The 7,179-nt window shown below is 37.2% G+C and overlaps 1 long non-coding RNA gene across 1 annotated transcript; it reads right to left on the minus strand.

The window, feature by feature from the left end:
- Nucleotides 1-931: 931 nt before the first annotated feature.
- On the minus strand, nucleotides 932-2,374 carry LOC121051829. The gene is made up of 3 exons (XR_005807134.1): nucleotides 2,276-2,374; nucleotides 1,602-1,730; nucleotides 932-1,020 (listed from the first exon to the last, which is right to left on the minus strand). It is a non-coding gene; the product is annotated as an uncharacterized LOC121051829 (long non-coding RNA).
- Between the last annotated feature and the right edge of the window lie 4,805 nt (nucleotides 2,375-7,179).

Here is a 7,179-nt window from a genome sequence, read left to right on the forward strand (position 1 = left end):
GAGTAGGATTGTAGGTTGTTTTACGATCCTGATTTAGTGGTAGTATTGCAGAAGTGCAGGATCGCTGATGTTGCTTCGATCCTGGTAGAGGATTGCAAGCTGGCTTCCACTAGGCCAAAAAAGCTAACAGACAACGGACCAAATTCGTTGTGTAATTTAGACGATCTCCGTTGTGTATCGGAGCGTTGTGTGATGAAAAATGGCACAACGGGTTTCCACCGTTGTATGAAACACAAACAGACAACACTTATTTGGTTAAAAGTGTTGTGCCTTCTCTCGACAGATGGCAGCCACAGTTGCCGCGCAGTCATGCTGTGCGCGGCATGTGCATCCTTCAGACAACAGAACTTGTTCCAAAACTGTTGTTGAAAAGCCTAGTCAGACAACAGTTTTTTTAATTTCACCGTCGTCTGATATACCATCACACTTCAGTTGTGCAGTATGCTTGTTGTGTGAATTGGTTTTGGACAATAGAGTTTAGTTTTTACCGTTGTGTGATTGTAATGAATGCATTGTGTGAATGGCCTAATTTTGTGTATCCAAACAATGTTGAATTGCCACACTATAAAACTGTTGTACAATCATTTTCATTTTCTATATTTTGTGCACAATAATGCTCTATTTTACCTAATGAACGCAATCAATTGGAAAGAAAACACATTACAAACCATCAAATGAGTAATCCAACCCATTCTATATACATCAAATGTTAAAAGGCAGCATTTCTCAATCATCCAAGCCAACATTAAAAGAAAAAAAGTATTCCAATACATGCCCATCTACTTGGGATATCCAAAACTGATACAAATTATTCCAAAACAAGATAGCATTCTAGTGCCATGCCATTATCAATATCAATAAACCATCAAAAATTAATATGATTATTGACAAAAATATGAGCAGCTGCTACATATGCCAGCAGAAGCATAAAATAGTGCGCCCATCAATATTTTCCCTCTCTTTTGCAGAATCTAGAATGAGTCTATAAAGCCTTCTTACTAGCTTGAGGATCTCAGTTATCTGCAAAAGCAAAAGGATAGGATGGATTAATATAGAACTTTAATCTGTACATGTACGCACAATTGGGACTTTCAAAGTGATACTACTATGTTAGTTAAGTCCACGACCTATGTTATTAGCTGAAGCAAAAGAAAATACAAATGTCCAAAAACAACTTTAAGATGCATCCTAGCAAAATTTTATACATTCTGCAAAAACTTACCAGAAATTTGACCCTTTATATCCTGGTATTGGAGATCTCACATAATGTGAGCAGATGATTATCACATTGCAAAATATCTAAACTCATGTTAATCTAAAAATGCAGCAAGTAGAATACATAATACAATAAATTGGAACAATTTAAAGTAGAACTCAATTCATGTGGTCATTTTAGAGCTGAAGACACTAAGGGAAAACAATAAAGGGCTCTAAAACGACCTCTTTATATTGCAAGCAGATATATAATACAATCTCCTCATAATACTTGCTTTCATGTCCTTATACTAACTCATGAGTTATGTGTAAGGAGACTGTACGTAATCAATATAGCAGCAATAACACAAGGAGACTGCAAATTTCCAGAAATTGAAGCAACTTACACCAAACACTGCTCTTCTCATGGGCCCATTGTATTTGATTTGGACGTTGACTGTTGTAGCTAGTCACAACTGCTATACAAGAAACATCAACAGATAGTACCTTGCCCACCTCAAGATTTTTCTGTACAACTAGCATCAATGGAGAAAGCCCCAAAAAAATTCTAAGATTAGTCCAAGTCCAACTAAGGGATCACTAGCTAGATTGGCCAAGAAAGAAACATTATTCCAAGAGTTTTCAACAAAAGTAGCAGAAGTTTGTCCTTTTTTTTAGCATTTCTAATATAACATTTTACGGATTGCAAAGAATGATGCTGCAAAGAGCCTTTTGTATCTCCCACTCTTCTGAATGTCCTATGCATCTCCATTTTTACTATCACTGAAAAGTTTTATGAAAGAGTATTCTTGAAAAGAGAGATTAAGATTTTGCTAGTTTTGTTCAAGAGACAATGTAAGAAGTTTATTTTGTCATGCAACAAAAGAAACTACAAATACTTTTAGTTTAGGATCTGAGGTTAAATTTAGAGCAAAAAGGGCGAGAAGAAAAGAAGAAAACAAGAGAGGTGGTTTGATTTAGCAAATAGATAAAAACCCACATTTAAATTGACATCTAACAACTAAGAACCGACTGAACATCTTTGTAGAATCTGTGGCAGAATGGGTCAAGAAATGCTTACCAGATCCACCTGCAATTATAAATGCAAGCCCTTGGCCAGATAGCTTCTGTCTTAGAAAACCCTACAGTAAACTAACATTGCAATCAAATAAACAAAGAAAAGACATGGAACTTTGAAAACAAATGAAGGAGACAAAATAGAAAAAAACAAAAGAAATTAATTAATGGTAAAAGCATGCTCAGAAAAAAAAAATGAAATATTTCTGAAACTCCCAGTATCCTCTGCATAGACATAAACTACCAGACTTGCAATGAGATTGCAGTATACAGTTTAAGAAGATAACCATATAAAAAGTCCACCAATAATAACTTAAAAACTAGAATATACTCTTAGCAAAATAGAACACAGTATAAATTTCCCTCTGTATACATGAATACATGGACAAATGACATTATTTAAAGAACCATCTAACAGGAAAGTAAGACATTTCTGGCAAGCAAAAATAATCCTGAAAAAGCTAGCAAGTAACTGAACCCAATAACTTATTCAAATATACTAGCAATTACTAAACTTTTGCTTGAATTAAAATTAAGATGTAATTGACCTGCACTCTCGTCCTGTACAGAACATAAACCTTCTTTTAGCAAACCAGCTTGAATTACAGTCTGAATCAAATGAGGACCTTTACCAGCTTCCCAAAAAGTACAGAAATATTGATAGAGGAACTTTAAAATAAAAAGTAACTAATTTTTGCTTTAATTTATTCTCCTACACTAGCAGCTGAAAAATGACATATAAAGTCAGTAATGTCTGCAGCAAGAAGAGGATAGTGGATCGGTACTGCATAGACACAAAACCCGACTTACTGAGAGGAATTACATAGTAAACTCATACCTGCAATCCTTTGAACGGACAAAATCATTCAAATGCAAAGAGAGCTCATGTGGAACCTAAGGTTCAAGAAAATAAAATTAATAATCTTAGACCAAGTATCTCTGGCGATAGTCTTGCCGGCAAAGTCATGTATCCCGCACAATCATGCATGTAGTTTGAGTCCAATTGAATCATTTTATAAGAGGTGAGAGTAATGTTACAAACTTGCAACAACTGTTCATTTAAAATCATATTCAGCATTATAGGATTACAAACTGGAAAGGATAATCACACACCTTCAATAAATTAAGCTTTGTCACAAGGTTAGCTCTTGAAATACCTTTCCCACTGTTTGCCCTGAAATCAGTACCAGCAAAGGCAATCAAGAAAAAATCATGTCTAAAGGAACAGTAGAGAGAAAGAAACAATAGAAAAGAAGATAAAAGAAAAGAGAAGGGGAGAAAAAAAAAGAGGAAGAAAATAAAAACCTTAAGCTGAAACTAGGATCACTATTATTCCATGCCATCAATCTAATTGCTTCTTCTTATCCCAGATGCTTTGTCCATCGCCTTATCATCCACAATAAAATCAATTAAAATGAGGGGAGGTGAAAACAGATTACCAAGCCAGCTATGCAAGGTTTAGCAACTTCAATCTTTGATTCCTCCACAGGGAATGAATTTGAAAGGAAAGCTGCAAATATTTTGCAGTATTAATTCTGAAAGGATTTCAATGGTACAGCATATATGATAGACAATAGTTCCTCAAATGAGTAGCTGTTTACTTTCTATTGTTTAGGTCTATGACAGTCCCAGATTACGTACCTACTATTCAGAAGGCATATGAACACACAAGTATGACTATATTCTTACTACATGATGAAAGTATAGAGTGGCAAGAGCGCGTGCTTGTGTGCGATCATCACCTTCTACCCAAAGTAGAGGAAGAGAGTTACTTCCTGCATACCAAATTCAAAGAAATTAAATAATATCTCAAAGTGATTACACGATTATAGCATATCAATTTTAAAATGGCAAACCTTAAGTAGAACAACCTTCTGGAGAATCCCATTGACCATGTTGCCAGCACGTACCATGTCTCATGTTACCACCAAAATTCGAAAACGCACCATCTCTTGCGAGAGAGGATTGGCGCCGGTGAGTTTACATTGGTGACGACGATTTTCTGGAGCTCATCAATATGGCTGTGGAAAAGCTCCCTCTATGAGTCGATGAACTTGTGGAAGGACTTGATGAAATTCCTAATTTCTAGCTCAGAGAGATCCTCCATTATTGACCTCGATGGATTTGACAACGAATCGAGTAGCCGTGAAACCATTATTTCCTCCTCAATTTATCGACTAGCCCCCAAATTCCTAAATCGAAGAACCCTAATCTTCAGGCAGATTGAAACCTCCTTTTCCTCCTCCTTCAATTTATCGGCTAGCTTGAAACCCCCAAATCGAGACGCCCACAAATCTCCAAATCGAAGAACCCTAATCTTCAGCAGATCGAAACCACCCCACCCCCCCCCCCCTTCCTCCTCCTCCTTCCCAGTACGAAGAACGCACAAATGAAACTGAGTCGAACCCTAGCCTAATCGAGATGAGTCAAGTGATGGCTGAGTAGAACCCTAATCGAACATGGCTGAGTCGAGTGATGGCTGTTCTGAGTGATGGTGTTGAGAGGAGATGGTGTTTTCAGCAGAGATTGTTTTGAAACACAACTATTTTGATGAGAGATGGTGTTGAGAGGAGATGCTCGAAGAAAAGCCTATTTTTTTTCGAAAGTATTGGAAACACAGCTATTGAAGGATTCCAAGTAGGAGACCAAAGTTGCTGCCCCAGCGCATTTGCAATTGGTTTTGGTTTTGGTTTTGTTTATTTATTTATTTTTTATTCATGATTCAAACAACACATAGATCAAATTATGTTGTCTCATTATGGACACATTAAATTTGAGCTAAGCGACCAAAGAGGGAAAGTTCCCGCCTGTGTGCAATCAAAGTATCAGTTTTGGCGCTCGGGATAGACATTTCTTATTCAGACAACACAGATAAATAATTTGGTTGTAGGAGCTTACAATCATCAGATATAAGTTAATAAAAATTTGTTCATTTGGGGGGGGGGGGGAATGAGTGGCATTTTAGGGCACATCCAAACCATCATAATATATCTTCCTCACTTAGACAACACAAAGTAAAAAAACTGTTGTATGATATTTTGCAAGTTGCTCTCATACAACAGATTTAACTATTCTGTTGTACTATGTAGTACCAATTTGGAGCCAAATTTGAGTCAAGCTTGGAGGGAAATCTTCCGCTATTTTTTTTTTCATTCACACAACAAATTATTCTTGTTAGTGTTGTGCAATCACCTTCTACATAAAAACTTCAAAATTTTTATGGCCTTATACAACGTAAGGTTCTTAATCGTGTTCTATGATTGACTTTCCATCATCACACAACATCTTTTTTTTTTTCGTTGTGTAAAAATTATTGTATATTGAGGTTATTGGCCTAGTGTTCACTCCTAGTTGTGTAGGCTTGTAGCGTTAGCTGGGAAGACGTGTTCCAACAGGTACAGCGACAACGGTGATCAGCGTGGGCCATAGAGGAGTAGCAAAGTGCAGCTACTAGGGTGCGTTGACTTGGGTTGCACCGATTTTAGGATTTTGACTTTTTGGTTTTAGGGTTAGGGTTCGTGTTGATAACGTGTTTAAGGAAAAAAGAATTGTAGAGAGAATTGAGAGAATAGTTGTGTATTCACTAATACCTGTATATATGTATTCGAAACTCGAAGTCAGAGGCCTTCGATTCGGAGGCCTTGTGCGGCGGCGCTACCTGCACATCCTCAGCGTCGCCCCTGCGTATGTGGACACTATTATCTGGTTGACTGGTGTCTGTTCGCATGCTTTAGTATTTGGGCCTCTACTTGGTCTTCTTTGAGCTCTGCCGTGTACGTGCTTGCTTATGTTTTCTCTGTTCAGCCTTCGTTTGGCCTCTGTTTTCTCTTTCAGTCAATTCATCCTACACTACACGTCTACACGTGCATTGACGAGTGACATTATAGAACCCAAACACACACATTCTTCTATGAATTTATAAAATTAACCAGGGATGTCCATGAATGTGTGAAAAGATATAGAAATACAAGATATGGCCATGTAATAATGATTAAATGTATTTGAAATATGCCGTCATTGCTCTACCACTTGACTTGAAGCTTAGATACATTCGATGTTTGAGCTCAGCTTATGAAACACATAAAAATTGTAAACCAATATAAACGTGCAAAGCCAACTAAACCTTTGAGCTAAGACATCTCACGTTTGAATCTTTATCGGCCTTTTGGGATACTAATAGTGAGTTCATTGTTTGACAAACGGGTAGATATATGAGAAGAAGGAGAACCAACATCATTGGAACCACTGTGTATTGAAAATGCAGGTTCTTTGGACAGTGGAAGTGAAGTAGCTTGGTTGCCCTGCAACATAAGAATTACAGTAGCCATTGTTGGTGGATCAGCGGGAGCTTCTTGAACACACAAAAAGCCTACATGGATACACCTTAAAGCTAGCTTCATGAAACTGGCTTGTTTCTCTCACTGATGCGTCAACCACTTCGATTCCTCTGCCTTCTTTCCATAATTTCCAGGCCTAAAGTTCAACAGACACATAAACACATCAATTGTGCATGACTATTTACTTGAATTTGAAGTTTCTAAGTTGTAGTTTGCCAATTCTAACCAATAGCCTGCTAGAACTTTCAATTTTAGTACAAACAATAACTAGAGTTTCACTTACCCATCCCGCAAGGGTGATGAAAAGAACCATTCTTCTTTCCACTTACAATCGCTAACAACAACACTCCAAAGCCAAATACATCCAATTTCTCCGAAAAATGGTCATAAAGTGCATACTCAGGTGACATGTAGCTTCTTCATAAATTAAAGATTGAGAAGTGAGCAATAGTATTGAAATCCATAAGGCTTAAATAATTGAGACCATGTGTTGCATATACTTACTATGTTCCAACAACCCTGTTGGTGTTTCCTTCAGTTTGATCCACCCCAAAAATTCTTGCCATCCCAA

This window comes from Rosa chinensis, chromosome 2 (assembly GCF_002994745.2).
Source record: "Rosa chinensis cultivar Old Blush chromosome 2, RchiOBHm-V2, whole genome shotgun sequence".
NCBI lineage: Eukaryota > Viridiplantae > Streptophyta > Magnoliopsida > Rosales > Rosaceae > Rosa > Rosa chinensis.